Raw genomic sequence first — 21,805 nt, forward strand, 5'->3', positions numbered from 1 at the left:
AAGGCACATCCGATTCATGCCTGTCTCGGGCAGGACAGGTGACGCCCTGTCTTTATCAAGAGAAAGAACCCAGAAAGAGCAGCAGGTTGAGAAGTTGAGAGAGCGGGTGGTGATGCCAGAGCAGAGGAGTTAGGCTTGAGAGGGCTAACACCGAACCATCTGTGGGACGGCCAGGTAGAGCTATCCAGTAGGCTGTTATTGCCCCTTTGTTTGGTTTAAGAGATTCATATTGATCCATTTCTATGTGCCAGACACACTGCCAGGCACTGGGAACACAAATAGCGCAACAAGATAAGCACGGTTCTTTACCTTATGGAATCTAATGGCAAGGGGAAAAACATTTAAAATTTATTTCAGAAGACAAATACATATTAATATGATAATAAAGAACAGTAAGTGAAATGACTGTAGTAAGTACCAAGAGTTTTCGGTGCTCATGAGAGGGGCTCTGACGCAAACTGAGTTTTCAGGAACGACTTCCAGGAGGAAGTAATGTCTAAGTTTCAACCTAAACAATGTGTAGGAACCAGGCAGACGTGTAGTGGTATAGACAGGGAGCAGGGGAGGTAGCAGGGAAGCCAGATGACAAATATCTTTCAAAAGCTTGGAGACACAAATGATTAAATAGGTTTTATTTTAATTGACAGAAAGCTCATATGACTAGAATATAGATTGTGGGTAAACAAGAAACAAGGAATGGCATTTAATGAAGTAATTAGGAGGGCAGAGAAGGAATAAAAAGTCATAAACCAGACTAAGAACTTGGACTTTTTCTTAGGTAGGGCAACCACCATCCTACCTTGCTTAGGACTGAGTGCTTTCCCAAGACATGGAATTTTCAGTGCTAAACTGGAACATTCCTAGGCAAATCAGAACAATTGCTCACCCTAAACAGATTTGGGGGTTTGATGTAGAGGTTTTCGTGAATAATGAGGTTTGTGGATTGGGAAGGTCACTGTGGCTGTGGTGTAGAGAAAGTATACTGATGGAATAACAAAGACAAGATACTCTGGTGGCCAAACTGGGGTGGCGGGAGGTTCAGTAGAGGTAGAAAAGATTAGGTGGAGTTGTTTACATTGTAAGAAATGTAATGTAACAAATATGTAAAAATTTAGTGAGTGATTAGGTTTGAAGTGTGGGAAAGACAAATGAGTGAATGGTGGTGCCGTATTCTAATTCCAGAGAAAGAGAATTAGCTCAGCTTAGTTCAACAAGATGAAAGGTTCTATTTTCAACATATTGAGTTTGTAAGGTTGTCAGGTAAAATATAGGACACCTGGTTAAATTATAATTTCTGGTTAAATTATAATGAATAAATGTTTAGTTTATGTGTGTCCCAAATAGGAATACTTATGCACCATACACACTTATACTAAGAAAATATTCTTTGTTTATCTGAAATTCAATTTTAAATGAGTGTTCTGGTCATTATATGAGTTTGAGATCCCTGGAGACATCCCAGTGGTAATGTTATTCAGACAGTTGGGATACATGGGTTGGAAACTCGGGAGAAAGATCTAGGTCAGAGAAGAACAATCACAGTGAATTTTTTATTCTGTTAGAGAAGCATTTCACAAAGTAAGCATCACCATTTAGTTCCAAACTATTCGTGACCTAGGAATTAGTGTTTTTCACAAGATGTAACCGTGAATATTAGTTTAAGTCTAAGCCACCCTTAAGCTGGCTTGTTACTGTCAACCAATCTGCCCACCATATAGCCCACATTCGAATGCAAGGTCTGACATCTTTTTGCCAAATGAGCTTCTGAAATCACAGGACCACGTTTAAAAAAAAAGGTGTATTGACTGATCCTAGAAAAGCTTTCCATAATGAACCCTAAAACAGCATCTTCAAATGTAAGCAGAGTATATTTCTTGACTACCCTAGGCAACAGAATTTACTAGAATATAAGTAAACATTTTAGAGTAGCAGATATTTTTAAAACCTCATATAACAGATACATCTGTAGGCAATATAATTTAACAGATGTCCTATTAATCGATTATGAAATCATTCAAATAATTGATGATTTTAGTCTTAATGATAAGGAAAGCAACTATGATGGCAATTTTTCAGGGGCTCACCTCTATCTTCAATCTACATTCAAGAAACAGTAGGATACTTTGGGAATAAAGGCATACAGAGGCCATGGCCACGTTTTGCTGGTTTGCCAGAAGAGCTTTCACATTCCTGCTGCCTTCAGGGTGAGACAGGGTCCAGAGCCGTGTCTGGTTTGCTTCTATATTCCCAGGGTCCAGCAATGTTGCTCAGAATGACGCTGGGGGAGCCTCATTTCCATTGCTCTTGGCCACCTGTCACTACGGGACCTTCAGCCTCTGCAAATTCTCTCCTAATTATTTCTAGGAATTAATGCAGAGTGCCTCACACGTGCTCGTAAACAAGTTTTGTTCACTACCACCCTGTGGCCATGCCTTTCCGTTTTCTAGCCCCATGGACTCCCCCTGTCGAGTCCCGCAGGCTGGGTGGAATGGAAATGGATCTACGCCCCTCACACAGGCGCTTCTTCCACATCTTCCTCTCCTTTGTCCAGGTGCTGCAGCCTCTGAGGTGTCAGAGGGACGCTGGTTGTCTGAAATCTGATGTGCTTCTTGTAGAAGTAAGGAGACGGACTCTCTCCCCTTTTGTGTGATTTTTCATATTCATGCCAAAGTAGTGTTGCCTGTACCCAGCGCCTCACAGAGATTTTAGTAAAATAGCTCTTTCTCTCCATCATTACCTTCAGTCCACACTAAACAGTCACTGCTAAGAGGCAACAGTGACACCTGCTGGTAAAGGGAAACACTTTCAGCCACAACTCATTTTTTTTTTCCAGAGTTTGTGAAACTCTCCTTAGGTCAAACCTACATGGACCAATAAGAAAAGGTCTAATCCCTGATTGGCCAGAATTATTTTATTTTTAAGTGTCGCACTGTATAGTCTTACTGCTGAGTATATGTTATTTATTATTTAAGTAACGCACATATGAGATTCTAACCAAAATGGGCGAGCTGGACAGAGAGTGGCCTAGAGCTGTGGTCCCCAATCTCTGGGCCATGGACCGGTACCCGTCTGCGCCTGTTAGGAATCGAGTCGCACAGCAGGAGGTGAGCTGAGGGCAGGTGAGTGAAGCTTCATCTGTATTTACAGCGGTTCCCCATCCCTCACATCACCGCCTGAGCTCCACCTCCTGTCACATCATTAGGGCATTAGATTCTCAGAGGAGCATGAACCCTACCGTAAACTGCGCATGCGAGGGATCTCGGTTGCACACTCCTTATAAGAATCTAGTGCCTGATGATCTGAGGTGGAGCTGAGGCGGTGATGCTTAGCACTGGGGAGTGGCTGCAGAAATAGTAAATGTAATGTGCTTGAATCATCCCAAAACCATTCCCCCTTGCACCCCTGGTCCATGGAAAGATTGTCTTCCATGAGACTGGTCCCTGGTGCCAAAAATATTGGGGACTGCTAGAGGACCCCATATCTCTGGATTTTCAAAAAAATTGAAACTATTAGTTTGCTAGTTGTTTTGGTGTTATGTAGAGCACATTTAAAACTCTAGTGATAGAATATAACACCTCAAAACAAACAAATGAACACTAATCCTATATCACATCCAACCCTGGTGGCATCACATATTGGGCATGTAGACTCTAGGGTATAATTGGGTTCAAATCTAAACTCTGGCACTTAATAGCTAGAACATTGAACAAGTAACCAGATTTCTCTTTGATTCAGCTTTTTAATCTGTAAAGAGGCAATAAAGATAATAATAATTACCTTATAAAGTTGTCAGGGATTAAATGAGCTAATATGTGCAAGTACTTGGTGGGGTCCCTGGCACATAGTAAGTGCTTTATGAGTATTATTATGTAATAAATATTTAAGTATTATCTGATTATTAAGTATTATTATGCATTTAAGTGTTATTATTATGTTTAGATACTGTTAAGAAATGTTTCATATTAATCCTGAATGATGATCTGGAGAAGAAGTGGGAGTTAAATAAAATGAAACAACCTTACATATATCAGATATTTCATCATAGTCAACTTTATAGTAAAATGAATCTGTCAGGCAACTCTAAAATTTTCAAACCTTCTTCAAAACTTAAAATGGAAAATTTTTGCTTTTTTAAAAGTTTTACAAGCTGTTCTATTTTTATTAGGCATTGAATATACTGAAAAATTCAAGAGAAAAAAATAGGAAGTCATTTTTTTGCATCAAAATAGTGTTTTTAGGATTTCAAATGAATAGTTTTGTTTTATAATTTTAAAATAGCCATATTTAAAAAATAGTAACAAACATTAGATCCCAAATTAAATATAAGGAGATCCTGAAGACCAGTGTACATTATATGGCATCATTTGAATCACATTAATCAAAACTTTACCTAATACAAACAGCCACTACAAGTATGTTTCTTGATTAAATGTACCTTTTTCTCCACATTAAGAGGTTAAAAACAACACTAACAACAATAATCATGGCAATAACTGAATAATTTGCCTCTAGTCAGTACAGACTCAGCCTGTACTACTTTGTTGTTTTAAAAGGGAGGTTTATACACCCCTTAGGGCCATATTATGTCAGAGGAACACAGATTTACAAGGAAATGCAGCAGAAACTTGTTGACTTTTGTTTTAAATCAATGGTATGGGGAATTTTTTTTCTGTATTCTTAAGTTTTTATCAAACATATGTACAAGCAAAATTAGCAGAATTCCACTTCTCCTTGTTATCCATTGGAATAATAATTCACTCAGTTTCAGAATCACATTGAATAAACTCATATAAGAGGACAGAAACATGAAATTTTGTAGTTTAGTGCCTTCATATCTATTTCAGGTCAAAAAGAGGCAATTATCAAAAAATTCTTGCCTCACCAAAAAACTCAACTCACTTTCATGTACTCCAAGGACATACTTGAACAGCTAACTGGTAAACTAAAATTAGTCCAATTTTTACAATAGTTGATTGAAAACATGGAAATGAAATATTTAGAGCTTTCTTGTTTTTTTTATTTTAAATATGAAACAATTTTAATTAATTTATAAAGAATTTTATGATAAAATACCAAAGTGAATTAGTTTGTGTTCGATTCTAATTAAACTCATCTTCAATTGGGACAAAGAAAAGGAAATGGATGTCTACAGATAGGGCTCATCAATGACAGCAAAGCCTACATCAAAACACTCCAACAGTCAGTGTTTCATCAGAAAATCTCTCTCTTGATTTTTTCAGTATATTCGATGACTAGTGAAAATGGAACAATTTGTGAAGTCTTTGAAAAGCAAGAAAAAATATCGCTAGGTGACATACTCAGCTGAGTGCAGGCTGCCAGTTTCCTGGCACATGCAGGACAGCCCTGAAGATGCCAAAAGAGAGACAGGACATTCATAGAAGATTCAAATACACCAAATGTAGATTTAAAAGAGAGAAATAACTAAAAATATAGCAGAGATTCTAAGAGTTTATATATAAAAGTGTGTGTTACACAACCAAATCACCATAAACTTGAAAACCTAAGTGAAAAAAATAAATTTCTAATAAAAATGATTTTTAAAAATTGAAATAGAAAACACAAAAAGATCAAAAACCATTTAAAAAACTGACATTGTAAGAACAAAAAAACCCAGGCCCAAAATGTACGGGTGTGTCCCATCAAGCTTTTAAGGAACAGATAACACTGTCTTCTACAAACAGAAGTCAGGTATTCTTTTCACTGTGCCATGTAACCATCTTTGGACCTCCAAATGAAGTAACAAACAATATAAATTGTAACTCATGTTGAAGGATTACCCTAATTTGCCCTACAACTGGTATCAGAGTCCGACTGATGCATCCAGATCTAAGAGTCTAACATCAGCCTAGGCTTGAGTTTCCTTTACTCAAACCTGGTCCGGTTGAAGGGCTGAGTCCTTGGCCAAGCTCTGGACTAACTCCTGACCCAGCTACAACCAATAGATGAGACCACAACTTTTTCCACCCCCTAGGTTTTATTCATGTACAGTTATTGATCTGCAGGTAGACACACTAAGAAGTTTCTTAGCAAGAGAGTTTTATGGAATCCTAATTATTTCAATAAACTTATATACAGTAGCAGCTCAGCCTAACTTTCAAACCTTATGGCAGCTGGGATCATTTGCCAACATTGGGACTATGGGCTGAGTTCTTGCTAGTTCACAGGTGGATCAATGCAGACAATTTTCAAGTAGTCTTTAGTATGAAATACATCAGTTAAACCTATATACAGCTGTGACCCACAAAACATATGTCCTAAACTGTCTGAATCAGGCAAAGCTCTTTTTATAACATTTTCGTTGGGCCTAAGTCATCCAGATATATGAGATAATACTGTGTAGTTACTATCTATTAAGAAGCTTTTGCAGCTATAAACATTTACTCATTCATTCTAAAATCTTGTACATGTCCAGCTATCGATGAGACAGAGTTTAAGACACCAGGGAAAAATGGATGAACAGCAGAACTTTCTGCTCTGGAATTTATATTCTAATGAAAGAAGACAAATAAACATGTAACAAATGACACAATTTCAGATAATACATAAAATGAAGGAAGGAAACAATAAGATGAGAAAGTGATTTACTGGAGGTTGGTAGGAAAGTTGCACAGAGTGCTGTGGGAGGACTTCTGGGAAGAGGTGACATTTGGAATAACACCGAATGTTGAGTAGGTGCCAGTCATGGATGAGTAGACAAAGCAATCCACAAGACTGAAGGCCCTAAGTTTGAAGTGAGCTTTCTCTATTCTAGAAACATCCAACATCCACAGGCTGGTATGCTTGGAGGTAGTGAATGAGGAAAAGAGGAACAGGAAGGACTCCAGAGAACTAGGTGGTGATGCAATGGCGTAAGGCTCTGTGGTCCAAAGTAAAGAGTGCTGGGAAAGAGTGAGGACCTACTATGTGTTTTAACACCAATGTGATTTAAGAACAATTTATTATTACTTACAAGGAAGAAATACTTCTTATATTTGCTCTCGGTTTTAAGAGAATCTGCATAGTCCTTTTACCTGGCTTGGTTTCATTAAAGATAGATGAGGGAGGTCAGAGTGAAATAATTATCACAAGATTGGTGGGTAACAATCTCCCCCAAAAAACTTAGTTAACAATTTCAGGTGAACAAACAAACATGGTTTTCTACAACAAAACAATCTTACCTATGTGATTCCCTCTGGGAGATATCATCAGACTCAAGAACACATGTCAACAGTCCTGGAACTTTTAAGAACCCTTTGAAGATTGCTAAGAAGATCAAAGTGCTTTTCTTGTAAGCAAAAAAGATGGAAAATCACCCAGTGAGGACAAAGGAATAAGCAAAGATTTTACTTAAATGTGTGAGTAACTAGCGTGCATATATTACTTATATTTTTCTTTTATTTATCTGACAACAAGTAAGGCTAGTTGAGCTGACATGGTCTCAAGCCCCATGACAACAGTCTTCCATTCTTTCGAGATTTCTTTTTAAACCCAGAAAGGAGGCTTGTAGCTTTCTAACTGAGTTTTTTGAATTAATAAATATAGGCATTATAATTTACTTTTTCTACAGAAGTTTGATTTTATTCTGAGAGTAGCAGAAAGCCATTGGAGGTTTCTGAAAAAGGAGAACAATAGGATGTGTTTTTACATCATTTTTAATATGTATATTTTAAAAAGAACACTATAGCTTCAGTCTGGAAAATGGATATTAGCAGTCTAAGAGTGAAAGCAGAAAGACCTAATAAGAGGCTTTGACAGTCACTAAGTGTCAGATGGTGGTGACTCTGACTGGGAAGATGGGGGGGAGTAGTCATAGGTGATCAGATTTGGGAAGTATTTTGGAATTGGAGCCAATAGGACTTACTGATGGATTGGAGTGGGACCTGCGAGAGGTGGTTCAAAGAGTGGAATCAAGAATGACTTCTAGGTTTGGGGCTAGAGCAGCCAGAAGAATTGTTGTACAGTTATATGAGACACAGAAGATTTTGCTGAGCAGATTTTGTGGAGCAGAATAAAAAATTCTGCTAGGTATCTAAGATTTAAAGTGTTCAATGAGACATCAAGATGGAGATGACTAATAGATAGTTCATTATATGTGTTTGGTAATCAAGGGAGATTTCTGGGCAGATTACTTCATGGGATTGAGTGAGATTTTCTAGGGAGAAAATGTAGATAAAGAAGAAAAGAAGAGTAAAGACTGGGCTCCAAGCCCTTTCAGCACTGACAAAACAGAATGGCAAAAGGATTCAACAAGGTTGCAGAAGAAAAGAAGCCAGTGAGGGTGAAGGAATGCCCAGAAAGCTTAATGAAAGACAAAACCCCCGGAAGACAAATAAGCAAGCTATAAAAAATGTGTGAGCTTGAGGGAGGCCCCTGGACATGGGAGGCTGTGTGTAGTAACCAGGGCAGGCACTGACACGCTGCTGAACAAATGGTCCAACGAGCATGTGTTTCTCACCCATGCTCCATGTACAATGTGGGTTAGTAGGGTGCTCTGCTCATTGGAGTCATTCAAGGACATGGGCTGATGGACGTTCTGTTTTGCAATATGTCTCCATGATTGCAGGGAAAATGGACATGGTGAGTCACACATTAGCTCTGCTTGGGAATGACCTGGGCCACTTCTGTTCACATTTCATCGGCCGAAGGAAGTCATGATGACAGCTCACTTTAAAAGAGGTAGGCGAGGGGAATGTTAGCATGTGCCCAAAAGGAGATGAAAATGGGTACCTGTAAACAGCCCTAAAGACTACCAGGCCATGGGGTGCTGGGCAAGTACAAGTAGGTGAGCTGTGGTCCTGTTCACCACTTGGATCCACTTAGAGAAGATTTTAAGAAGCTTCTGATATTTATTTTCCTTTTCCCTGGACTCCAAAAGTAGCAAGGAGGGTTGCCTTTGCTCTCTGCTATTTCACAATGGCAGTAGAAAAAAAATTGATTAGAAGTTCCAGTGCTTTCTCCTATGACACAGTTCAGATGCTTAAGAACAACACCACGCTGCCTTGGGTAAAAATTCCCAGCCCACCACCCCTGTGCTATGTATGATCCAGTGGTTTTTTTTTTTTTTTTTTTTAATTTTCTTTTCTAAAATTTTAATTAAAATAATTTTTTAAATACATCACACAGAAATGTTACAAAAATACAAAAATATTTTAGGTATACAATGGACAATGAAAATTCTTTTTTAAAAGAAATACACAATAAGAAAGAAAATGATGTTTTTCTATACTGCATATTCATTAATTATAAACCATAACACTGGAAACTTTCCAAACAATGGCAAGAAAAGCCAAAAAAAGAATTGTTGGTCTTCTTTACATTTTCTTGGAATTCATTTGGCACTCAATATTTTAATGGAGAGAATCGAATGGAAAGGACTGTTGACTAGATAAAAGGTGGTTAACTACCAGAAGGGCCAAAAGAGAAAGTGAGCTACCAACGTGAGGGCTGAGGGGAAATTGTTCAAGGAAGAAATCTGGAAACTTTGAGAAGGGCTGTGCATGGCTGAGATCCAGACCTCTGGGCTGAAGGAATTGCAGATGGAGGAACGTCTGTCCTGTTAGAAGAACTCACTAGAGTGTACTTGCTTTGGAACCCCAAGAGCCACAGCCACTGCTGTGAACTCTGCTGGGACCACCACCAGCTCTTTAAGTGGGTCCCACAGGGAAAACAAAAGCAGAGAAAGTTCAGTCCTGTTGTGGGTTAAATTATGTCCCCCTGCAAAAGATATATTGAAGTCCTAACCACTGATACCTGTGAATAGGAACTGATTTGGACATAAGGTTCTAGAGGATGTAATCAAGATATAAGTTAAGATGAGTTTATATAGGACTGGTGTCCTAATAAGAAGAGGAGAAGAGACACAAAACCAGGTACACACAAGGAGAAGAAAGCTACTTGAAGACACTGCCACACAGAGGAGGGTGGCCATGTGATGATGGATGCAGAAATTACAGTGATGCATCTCTAGGCTAAGGGACACCACGGGCTGCTGGCAACACTAGAAGCTAAGAGAAAGGCATCATAGAACAGATTCTCTTCTACAATCTTCAGAGATATGGCCCTGCTGACACATTGTTTTGGGACTTCTATCCTGTAGAACAGTAACAGAATAAGTTTTTGTTGTCCTAAGCCACACAGTCCGTGTACTTTGTCAGAGCAGCTCTAGGAAATTAACACAAGTCTCACTGCCTCCCCCCAGGGCTATCTGTTGGCGGGCAAATGAGAAAGGAAGTTGTGGAGTCCAGTTCACAAGGCAAGATAAAGAAAGGTGAGTGTGGAGCTCGGAGGTAGTGAAATAATACCGGTACAACCTGTGTGACCTTAGGCAAGTTGAAAACTTCTTCGATGCTCAATTTCCCCACGTATAAAATAGGGAGAGCAATATTGTGGTGCCTCTTATTGCTATGAGAATAAATGAGGAAATGCATACAGTTGGCTTTGCTTTGTTCCTGCAAAAAGAAAACACTTAATAAGATACCCCTTCATATGTTTAGTATTTTCAACATGAATTGAAACAAAAGGAAAAGTTTTCTGACTCACGGAGGGAGTTTATGGTACGTCCACTTTTCTGTGGAGGAAGTAGCAGCATGATGAAATTTCAATTCTTATCACAGTTTAAGGCCCCTGCTTCTGGAGATGGGAGAGGAAACGTTTGTAACCCCTACAAATCCATTCTGCCAAAAGACTTTACATTTGGAATAACTCCCCCACAAAATCCAAACTAACATAAATCCTTAATCCTTTTGGCACCCCTATTAAGAAATTAATTTGAGGAGGGAAACAGAACATCCAATTAAAAAAAAGAAAAGAATGTTATATAACAAACATCTACAATGCCACTACCAAAAATACTGGGCTGCTTTAGTTCTGCAAGAAAGTGCCTCCTACTGCCTCTAACTTGTCTGGGTTAGAAATTTTTATTGCTGTCTGGACACACAGCACATTTCCCACAAAGCTCAGGGTCATTGGTGAACCTGTTTTATTCTCTTCCATTCATGTTAACAAGCTGAGTTTTAAAATAAAATAGCAAAAAACTGAAAACAAATCGGGACTCCTCGTAGAAGACAGCTGGAATAAGTTGGCGCCAGGAAATATTAAAGGAGACTACAGAAGTACGGACTTCACTGTGCTTTCCTTAAGCATATTCATGCTCAGAATTCATAGGAGTTGACCTCATGGAGAGAGGCAGCATGAAATATTTGAGGTCTGTTAATGCTTCACCAGGCCTGGCCTCCAGAGACATCGCCGCCCCACGGAAATCATTCACTCCACCTTGCTGAATGGCCACCATGCACCAAACTCTATACTTGGCACAGAGGACAGCCAAACAAAACATGGACTTACCTTGTAGTGTGGAAGGCAAACCTGACCACTAATTCATGCGAGATGATCTCTCTACATCTCACTGTGTTTGGAACTTCCTGAAAGCATTTGTGTTCAGGTCACCCTGGGACTGGCCTGTGGTTCCTTGTAAGACCCTTAAGGGCCTATGTTAGTTCAAACTTGTTCTTGCAGAGCACAAACATTCAAAGCTCACTGCACACCAAAAACTATTTGACCTCTGCTGAGCTCCAGGAGCTCTTCCGCCAAATACTTGGCTGGATTGTCAAATGTCCACTTGCTCTATAGCTCTTAGAAATTCCCCTAAGAAAGTGCTCAGAAATTGTTCGACCTTGAGTCACCCCACTGTGATACCTGGCTCTGAGGGACCACCCTGACAAAGACAAAGCTCTTTCAAGAGGTGGGGGATGGTTGGATGTCTACTAAGTGGTCACCTGAACACCAAGGAAAATTGTGCAATTTTGGTGTCCAGTAAAGTATGCTGGAAGCTTGATTGAATAGACCAGTCTTCAATGCTTAAACATTAATTGAAAACTCATAAAAATCTCATTAAAAATGCATCCAGTGAAAAATACCCCATTTTCTGATATCGAGAGGAGATATATAGAGTTTCAGCTTTACTATCCTTGAGGATATGACCTCGATGTTTCATTGGCAGTGTGGGGAGATTGAGCTGAAATGAACACAAAATACTCATCAACAGAGTCAGAATTAGAGTCAGTCATGTCAAGAGTCTACTAATTTTAGAAGAAGGCACCAAAAACTATAAGCGAAGTTTCAGGGACCAGTGAGTGGGTTCTCACAGATGTTAGAAGAAGGAATATGGGATGGCTCATAAGGTTGTCACATTCCTGCCTTCTCAAAAGGAGTTCATCTTTTCCAAATTGCTCTGCCCCTTGGTGTATTAAAAATTGCTCCTTATAATCTTATATATCCTTCTGAGATCCCCCTGCCATGAAGCGTCAGAAATGCTGTTAAATATTATTGCATGCACATGTAGCACAGGACCAATATTGCATCATAGGAACTATGCAACAGGCCAGTACGTTTGAGCAAGGAGGGCTCAGTGAAAGAGAGTGCTTATAAAATATGCCAGTAAACATGGTGTTCATTGGCAAAACCAGCCCCATGTGTGGGCAGAGCCATTGGCATCTATAGGACATGCTTCAAGATTTTCTGGAAGATGCTATCTCCACTAGGTGTCAGAGTATCCAATCTTCAATGTTCTATAAAGACCTCCAAAAAGAGCTCTTACGTTGTAAACAGGCTGACAGATTTTGAGAGCACTTTAAGAAGGCTTAGCTTTTATGTTTAGGCTATTACCATGGCTTATCATATAGCTAAAATAGGGCTCTAAGGGAAAGATACTCAGATAGGGTCTTTGAGAGGATTACCATATCGATTCTCTTCCATAACTAAGTCCACTTAATTATTGTCTGTGGTTTACATTTAGTCCCAACAAAGGAGATGGCACCGTGTCAAGGTGGAGTTTGGGCTGGAGTTAGACTTCGTGGGTTTCACATCTCAGATCTGCCACTTTCAAATAGCTGTTTGACCTTCATGGGTCATTCAAGCTCACTGCGTCTCATTACCTCATACATAAAATGGGAGCAACAATAGAGCCAACTTCATCGGGGGAGGTGTTCTTTGCCATTAGTAATACATAATGTGTAGATATAAAATAGCATATTTATATCATGTATTGAGACTTTCCTGCAAACTAGATTGTGGGCGTGAAATATTAGGTATTTTTATTCCATGCTGCCCTGCATGGTATTTGGCACTCAACAGTGATGCCAGCGTTGCAATAGACCTTAACAGTTTCGTTGATGGCATATTATTGCATATGTGCAGTTTTAAAACGTGTCCATTCTTCCCACAAACCATGAGGCAGACAGGGAGGTATTTTTCGTGAGCAAATGGAAGCCTGTAGAATTTAACAACTTGTCTAAGGCCACCTGGTTGGAAATACCCAGAGCCAGATGCTGAAATATGGTGGCTGTTGTTTGGAACTCAGTGGCTGCCGTGCCCATGTCAGCCGGATACGCTTTGGCAGGCTCCCTGTTAATATGTGTGGCCTGTTCGGGTTGGTTGATGGGAACACCGGTTGTGGTGAATGCTAGGTTGCCTGTGGAGGTTCCTCAATGGGGATTTGAGAGACACCGAGGACGTGGCGCCTTTCTACAGTGCTCAGCCCTGCCCCCCGGACTCACTGAGCTTCAGGCACAGTGTCTTTGGCACCTGCTACATGCAGAGGACAGGTCACAGAAAGAGACTGACAGCAACAGTAGAGACAGGGCCAAACTGGTCTTTGATTATTCCTGCACACATATGCGGCTGGGGTCAGCACACAAGGGCAAGGAGCTGCTACTACTCCGACCTTGGAATCCAGCACACTGTGCTCCTGAACACAGCAGACTGTCTACCGCTCATTCCTCGCTTCCAGGCAAATGGCTGAGAGGTAAGGACTTTTTTCATAAGCTCTCCACAGTACACAAGGAAAACGTGGCTGGAACACAGTTCACTACAGAAACATTCACATATTGCCCGCGATTGTGTCTATTGATACTCAACAAGATCATTCTCCGAAGTAAGTGAAAGAAGGAAGGAGTGATGGCAACTGCCCTGTTATGTCTGAGAAGAACAGATTATTTGAAAAGTCCTAGTATCCTCTTTGTCTTCAGTAATTCAGTAAAACAAAAGTTTGAATTGTACACAGAGCCAGCTTAAAAAAACATCAGTTACAAACAGATAACTTGCTATCTCAGAGCCCTTGAGGAGGGAAACTATGTTATTGTTTACTCCTCATTTGTCTCTCTCTCTCTCTTTCTCCTGCATGCCTGGGTTTCTGTGTGCGTGTGTGTGTGTGTGTGTGTGTGTGTGTTTGTACACAATATTGTAAAATGCCTACATGGCTCCTTTGGGAAAATTTGCAAAGATCTTCACAATTCCCTTTTTGTTTCTTAAGAGACAATTGTCTGCACATTTTCCCCCTATGGAGAGCCATCCACTGCAGATAGAGCCCATTGATGAAAGTCTCTAATACATTACACGTGTCCAAAAGATGTAACCACTCAGGGCTCTGAGCTAGAATGACTCAGAATGAAGAAAAGACGGTGGCTTTGCAACCTAAGGCTAAGGGAGCTGAGGAGCTCACATGCGTGCAGTCACTCAGAGGCACAACTGGTACCAGAAGACAGCGATCATCCACCTCATTCATAACCTGTGAAATCAATCGGGAACCAGAGGTAACAGAAGCCATCCGGATGACTTCAATCAAAATTAATCAACGTTTGATGTCTCTTGTGGTCTACAAACATAAGAAATAGTGACTTAAATGCTTCCTCTTAACTGACACTTATGAAAATGTTTTTAACTTGGATAACTTTTCCAAGGCCTCGAGTCTGAGTCATTCAAACACATGATTTCCTAACTCGAGGCCGGGGATCATGTCATGGACATGCTACCTGAGCAGTAGCCCAGGGTCCCACACTTAAAAGGGTCCCTCATTTGTTTTAATGTTCTGCTGCAGCTGTCTTGAAATTCTTAAGCATTATATCTTTGAACATGTGTTTTGTAAGTGAGAGATGATGGAGCCATGGATCATGTGTGTGAGCAGAGGGGTTACGTGTGATCCCTGTACTCACCACCATTCCCCGCGGCCCCGTTTACAAATAGTGCCCACAGTGCTCAATGAGTCGAGAATTCCAGTGGACCCTCTAGGCATGGGAGTTCGGTGATACCAGAGCAAGTACTAAGTGAGTGTGTGATATCTGTGACTGGGTTAGAAGGGGCATGGACGGTCTCTATAGGTCATGCTTTCTGTTTGCACCAAAACTTGCTTCAAATGTAATAAGACAACAATGGTATCCTAAGAAACACTAATGAGCAAAGAACCCTAGCATATCCTTTCTCACCCATGTTCCTTCCCTGAATAAGCCAATGACGTATACTACAATGGTGACATAGAATTAGGGAAAGATGGGGCAATCTGGAGTTTATTTTCCTTTCAGTCTTTCCTTACTCATCAGTAAGACAAAGATTGTGTTGGCAGAGTGTGTGTGTATAAAAAAGTGAAATGGCAACAGCTGAGTTAGTTTTGTGCAGTGTTTTCATTGTTCTGGCAAAAACAAAATACATATACATGTATGAGCTTTGAAATATGGCTTGTGTGACTTTAAGGAGGTTTTATATAAGTTAAATGCTCTTATATTCTCGTTTAAAATTGGCATTGCATAATATAAAGATGAACAGTAAGTTTTATGCTAGTATTCAAAAATTTTAATTTTTCTTTAACTTAGGATGATACTAAATAGTAAATTAAAAAAAAAAAACATGTGACAGATCAGGAGAAAGACTGTGGAAGAAAGGGAAAAGTTTTATATTTTAACACCTTTAAAATGGCTTTTCTTCTGATTTTTAGACTAGGAGCCTCACAATTTCATTTTGCACTGGGACCTGAAAGTTATATAGCTGGCCCTGCTCAAGGCTTAAATAAGTGCACAGGTTGGTTCATGGTGCAAAAAGACACTGCATTGTGTCAACTCCAGGTAGTAATGTCCAGAGAGAACACTCTCCCTGGGCTCAGCTCTTTCAATGGGAAAGTGACTGAAGCCACTGGGGACATAACATGATAAAAAATAAGGCTTCCCTTGGCTGCTCTTTTATATAATTGGTCTTGAAGGTTGATTTGTAGAAGGAACGTCTTCCAGCACTCACTTCACTTCCATCTTCACACACTCACACCCACTGCTATCTACTCACACTGGAGTCACTGGGCGATAAAACCATAGAGACTAAAGATAACCAGGCTGTCAAGAAGTTATGAGCACACAGAGTGGCAATATTGCTTTTTCAAATAAATATATAATAAAATAACCAAAGGGATGTATTTCTTCAAAGGCTATCACTTTGAGATTATGGTGACCTTATTTGTCTTTAGTTAAAAATAAAGTAAAATAGAAAGTTCAGATATAGGGTCTTAAAGGACGTCTAAAACCACAGGATTAGCGATCCGTCTGTTTTGACATAAGGCAGAGAGTTAGGGAGGTGTACAAAGGCCAAGAATAAACCACCTTTGAGGATGAAGTACGGAAGAGTGAGTCGCTCTGTTCTCAAAGTGTGGATGAATCAAATGGAGCATACATTGGCTTTGCAATTATCACTAGCCAGACAGTCGTAAGAATTTAACAAAAGTCTGGATATAGTGAAACTCACAATTTGGATTGAAGCAGGATTTACAATTAAGGACAATTTTTTTAAAAAAAATTGAACTTAATGAAATGCCAATCTGGTATAATTAGGAAGGGAGAAACAATAAAGAGCTTAATGATTTTAACTAACAATCATATATCCCACACAAAGCAGAAAAGGATTGTCCTTAGGATTGTCCATGAAAAGTTGAAGAAACGAATACATAGCTGCTATAATGAAAGCACTTGGGTTTTTTATAATTTTTTCTAAAAGTGACAACTAAGATGAGCTACTCTAAGATTAAAATATGCTTATTTACGTCTTCCTTACATCACATTTCATCCCAATCCCCCCTGATCACACCAACTCCTCCACTTTCAGACTCCGTCCATCACAGAGATGAACTTGTCTGGTTTATTGCTCATAAACTCCAGGCTAGTTGAAAACTATTTTGGGTTTCTCACTCACATCAGATTTCGACTTTGATTTTTCAAAGGTTAACAGGTTAGTACAGTGGCCTGTTGTGTCAACAGGGCCCTAGAAAAAAATTAATCTTGAAAGCAATATAAAAGGTCAGAAGGAAGAAATTTAAAATGCTATCATAAAGAAATCACAGAACCTGTTGTGTACGTTTCTAAGGCATTTTAATTCAAATGCAGAAGCGTGGCAAAGAAAGTAAGATGATACTGCTCAATTGTGGCTGCTGAAAGGGAAAGGTGACGTAACACATTAGCAGGGCAGGGAAACAAATCTCAACAGCTCGTGCTGACCTAAGGTATAAGACTAAGAGTCTTATACCTCACGAAAGAGGAGAAATGCTAACAGAGATAGGAAAGGGATCTCTGTCAGCAAATTACTTTTTTTAATGCTAGGTGAAGTTAATGAAATCAGCATTGGCTGCTATAGAAAATGCAAATAATCATTACTTTAGCACTGACAATTTGAATCTCTGAACTTCTGTCAGAGTGTAAGTGTAATGAATGTTTTGGCACGTAGTGATAGAGCAAGGTAGGGCTACAGAAGGTGACAGCAGTGCTAGAATAATTTCCTTCTATTCTTGTCCCCCTTAACCATCCTATACTGGTCGTTAGTAATGCCACATGGTGTCTACAAAAGTCACAGCTGCATTATGGGTACCTTGGCCCAGGAGAGAATGTAGGGGTAGTTTTGCCATAGTGGGTATTGGTACGTGTGTGTGCAGGAAGTAAGTTCTTCATGATCTTAACAGTTAAAGAAAAAGAGAGTGTTTGTGTGATATAGTAAAGCTTCCTTATGCTGCCAATAGACTTGGTGTCAGCCCTTGAATCTACTTGTCTTCTATAAAACAAGAAGATAGTTTAAGGAGCCATGTGATTCTGGTCCAAAGTTATTTTTATAGTTCTGAAGATCCAAAGAAGAAAACAAGGAAATAAAATCTCAACCACATAAATAAACACCAGAAGATGAAAACCTGAATGAATGGCCAAAATATACTATATAATTAATATAACTCAGGATATAAATAACATAAAAAATACAAAAGATTAATCTTTAAGGTAACAACAACAACAACAAGTTGGTTTCTTTCTTCAAATAGTTTCCTGAGATATTCTTCTTTCTTAGGAGAAACTTGCTGGTAAAATATTTCAGTTAAATACTGCCAAACAGAAAAACAAGTGGACACAAAGGTGCTACACATATTTGAGATAGTTTTTATTACACTTCCCTCCTCAAATACTTCCAGTGGTTCCCCTCGGTCTGTGTAATTTGATACATATGCCCCAGCAAACTCTGTATTAGTTATCTATTGCTGTGTAACAAATTACTGCGAACTCAGTGGCTTAAAGCAAATACACATTTATGATCTTACATTTTCTCTGAGTCCAGGGTTAGAAGTCCCAGCCCAGGTTAGCTGGTCCTCTACTCAAGGTTTCACCAAGCTGCAATCAGGCTATTGGCTAGGGCTGTATTCTCATCAGAGGCTCAATGTGGAAGGATGTGCTTCAAAGCTCTCTTAGGTTGTTGGCAGAAATCGTTTCCTTGTAGGCTGAAGAATTCACAGCACTTTGTCAGGACTGGAGAGAGAGGATGTAGTCTCTCCACAACATGCCCCATTCTAGTTTTTGGGACTTACACATCCTACCTACTCTCTTAGATGTACTTAAAAAAAAATTCCAGGGAAATTGAACCTCATGTTATTGCCTAAACACTTTCTTCAATTCTCTATATTTTTGCAAAAACTGACCTTTCTTCCTGAAATCGCTTCTTACAACATCTACACTTGTCTAAATCCTACCAAAGGTCCACCTCAAATGCATGCTGTGTTCCTTTTTGAAATGTAGCATTTGCTAATACTTCTCATGAAAATTGTCCATCCTGCCATCTACTTTTGGTCCATGTCAGAGGAATTATCTTTAAGAAGCATGGCTGTTACCCAAAAAGTAACATCCCAAGAAGATCACTCATCCATGGACTGACCCCCAGACTCCCGACTAGTTCCTTACTTCATTACTCCTTTTCTTTCCTTTGACTTTTCAACTGTACATCATCTCCTCAGCTCCATGAGGCCTGTCTGTCCTGGTTGTCACTGGGTTTTCAAATGTTGTCTCTGTTCCACATTAGAGCTGCCCTCACCTGCTATGAATTACCCTCCACCGAAATGCTTAGTTCTCATCCCCAATTTGTCCCTTTATTCAGGAAGTGCCCTAATTTTAGAATATGAGAATCACCTGCGGGAAATTCACTCATATGCAAATCCCTGGGCCTCACTCCCAGAATGTGTATCAGTAAGTCTGGTGTGGGCCCCAAGAATTTAGATTTTGTTCCAAGCACCTTGTTTCTCATGGATTATCTGGTGAACCATGATCACACCCTGAGAAACAAGGTTGCACCTACTGAACCCTACTTTCTAGTTTCAAGTCTTTATCAGTTTTCCAAGGTTCCTCCTTCTCTCTCATCTCACTCACTCAATCTCACCATATTATTTAGCTCCGTGGTTCTCAAACTTTCCTTTGTTTTACTAATTCAAATCTCAATACACCTGGGAGGCTCATAGAACGCTCAATACACAACCCACTTCTCATACCAATTAAATCAAATATTATTTTGGAGTTCATTATTTTTTAATTAAACTATAATTATATATAGTAAATGCACAATTATTAAGTGTACAGTTCAATGAGTTTTGAAAAAAAGTATTCATTTCAGGAACCGATACCCCAATAAAGACACAGGACATTTACATCAAAGTAGAAAGTTTCCTGTTGCCCTTTCTGGTCGACCCAGCTCTCTTCCAAGAAGCAACCATATTTTAATGTTTAGCCTCATAGATTATGTTTTGCCTGATCTTGATGGAATCAAGATGGAATCATGCAAAGTGGTTTTCTTTGTTTCTGGCTTCTTTTGCTAAACGTAATGATTTTGAGATTTGTTCATGCTTGGCATCAGTATTGTTTAAAATTTTTGAAGTATTTACAATATGCAGTCAAGTTTGAGAATGGAAGTTTATTCTAATCATTTTCAACTTTGTGTGTTATGATAAGCTGATGACTTTTTAAAAATACCAGTACTTACGCCCACCTTGGGAATTTTTTATTCAATTGTTCCGAAGTAGGATCTAATCATTGGTATTTTTAAAAGTTCCCCAAGATTGCCAAGGTTCAGAATCTCTGGACTACCTCAGAGATGATAAGATTCCACCTCAAGTCCATGCGGAGCTCCCCAAGACTTTCTTCTGGTCTCTGAGGAATTGGTGGCCTTTCTCCTTTCCATTTGTGCTCCTGAGCTAATAATAGCTATTATTTCATGAATTCTTGCTATATGCTAATGAATTTTCAAATATTATTTTATTTAGACTTAGAACAATCATACTTTGGGGAATGAGTGAGATGTGGGTTACAGGGAGAGGAGTTATACAGCTTGTAAAAGTAGGAACCAGGATTCAAACACCTGCTTATCACTCACAGAGTCACACCTCCCAACTATGTCCCGTCCCTTGTTCTTTAATTATCCCGCTTCAATCTTTCTGACTTCATTGGCTTTTTTATTTCCCTCAGTCTGCAATAATGCTTAGGTTTCCTCTATCCTAAGCAAGAATAAATAGAAATCTTCTTTTAAGCTTGTCAGCCTTTAAGCTACATCATTATTTCTTTCCAACAACTTGTAACTTCCCATTTTACTGTTCAACGTATTGCACAAACCAACTTTGGCCCCTACCACATGAATGAAATGGTTCTAAGGTCACCAATGATTTCCCAATTGCCAAATTCAATCTTTTCTGCTTAGTTTTCATTCTGTTAAATTCTTGACCACTCTTTCCCAACAGTTATATCTATATGCCCCAGAGGAGCCCCTTTTCAAAGAAAGGCCCACAATGACACATCATTCTGAAAACATTTAAAAATCATAAAATGATATTCACATAGAAGCACACCATGTGACTAACATTGGCACAGCAAGCTCATACTTACTTTTCTAAGAAACAAAGCTTAAACCTAAATTTCTCAACTAAGAGCTCTTTAATATAGAATTGGCCTTAGAGAGTGATTTGTCCAACCACTGCTTTTCTGAGATGTAAGAAAGGACACATGGAAAGAATTTCCTTTTCCAGCTAATTGAGTTGCCTTCAAAACTAAAATCCAGATCTCAAACTTCTTGTGCTCTCTCCCTCCACTATACCATAATGTCACCCTTCTTATCAAAGAAATATTGTAGGGATCTAAAAGGCATCACAATAGCTAAATTTGTTGACCAGTATAGACCAAAAACTTGCTTATTTAATCAGTACATCTTGATGGAGCAATACGTCTTAAAGGCATCAGAAAATAAGTTAACCATTTAAAAAGAATCAAAACAATTCATCTCATGAGACCATTGCTATAATAACAAACATCACTGCGGCCAAAATTACAAAAAAGTCTGACAAGGTCATAAATGTTCAAGAGTGACAACATCAGTCATAGTTGGAACACTATCTGGAAACATGATCGTCTAAAGTTTGGATAATGACAGCCAGGGGAGAGAGAAACAGAATGGTCCATGTTGTCGACAACCTTTTGCTCCTTTCTCAATAAAACTCTGAATAAGAACTAAAATGATTCATAATATTCTACCCCTGCTAACCCCCAACTCAGTAAGTAATGGCTCTTTGGAGAATGCTACTTGATTCTGCCTTCTATGCAGACTTTCACGGAGCTTTGTGGAACAGGAGCCTTTAGGATGTCAATGCTTCCTAGTTAGAGAGGTTTTGAGTCTCATGATTATCATGGAGATAAACCTTATTTCCTGCTTCAAA

This window comes from Eulemur rufifrons, chromosome 4 (assembly GCF_041146395.1).
Source record: "Eulemur rufifrons isolate Redbay chromosome 4, OSU_ERuf_1, whole genome shotgun sequence".
In the NCBI taxonomy this organism is placed as follows: Eukaryota; Metazoa; Chordata; class Mammalia; order Primates; family Lemuridae; genus Eulemur; species Eulemur rufifrons.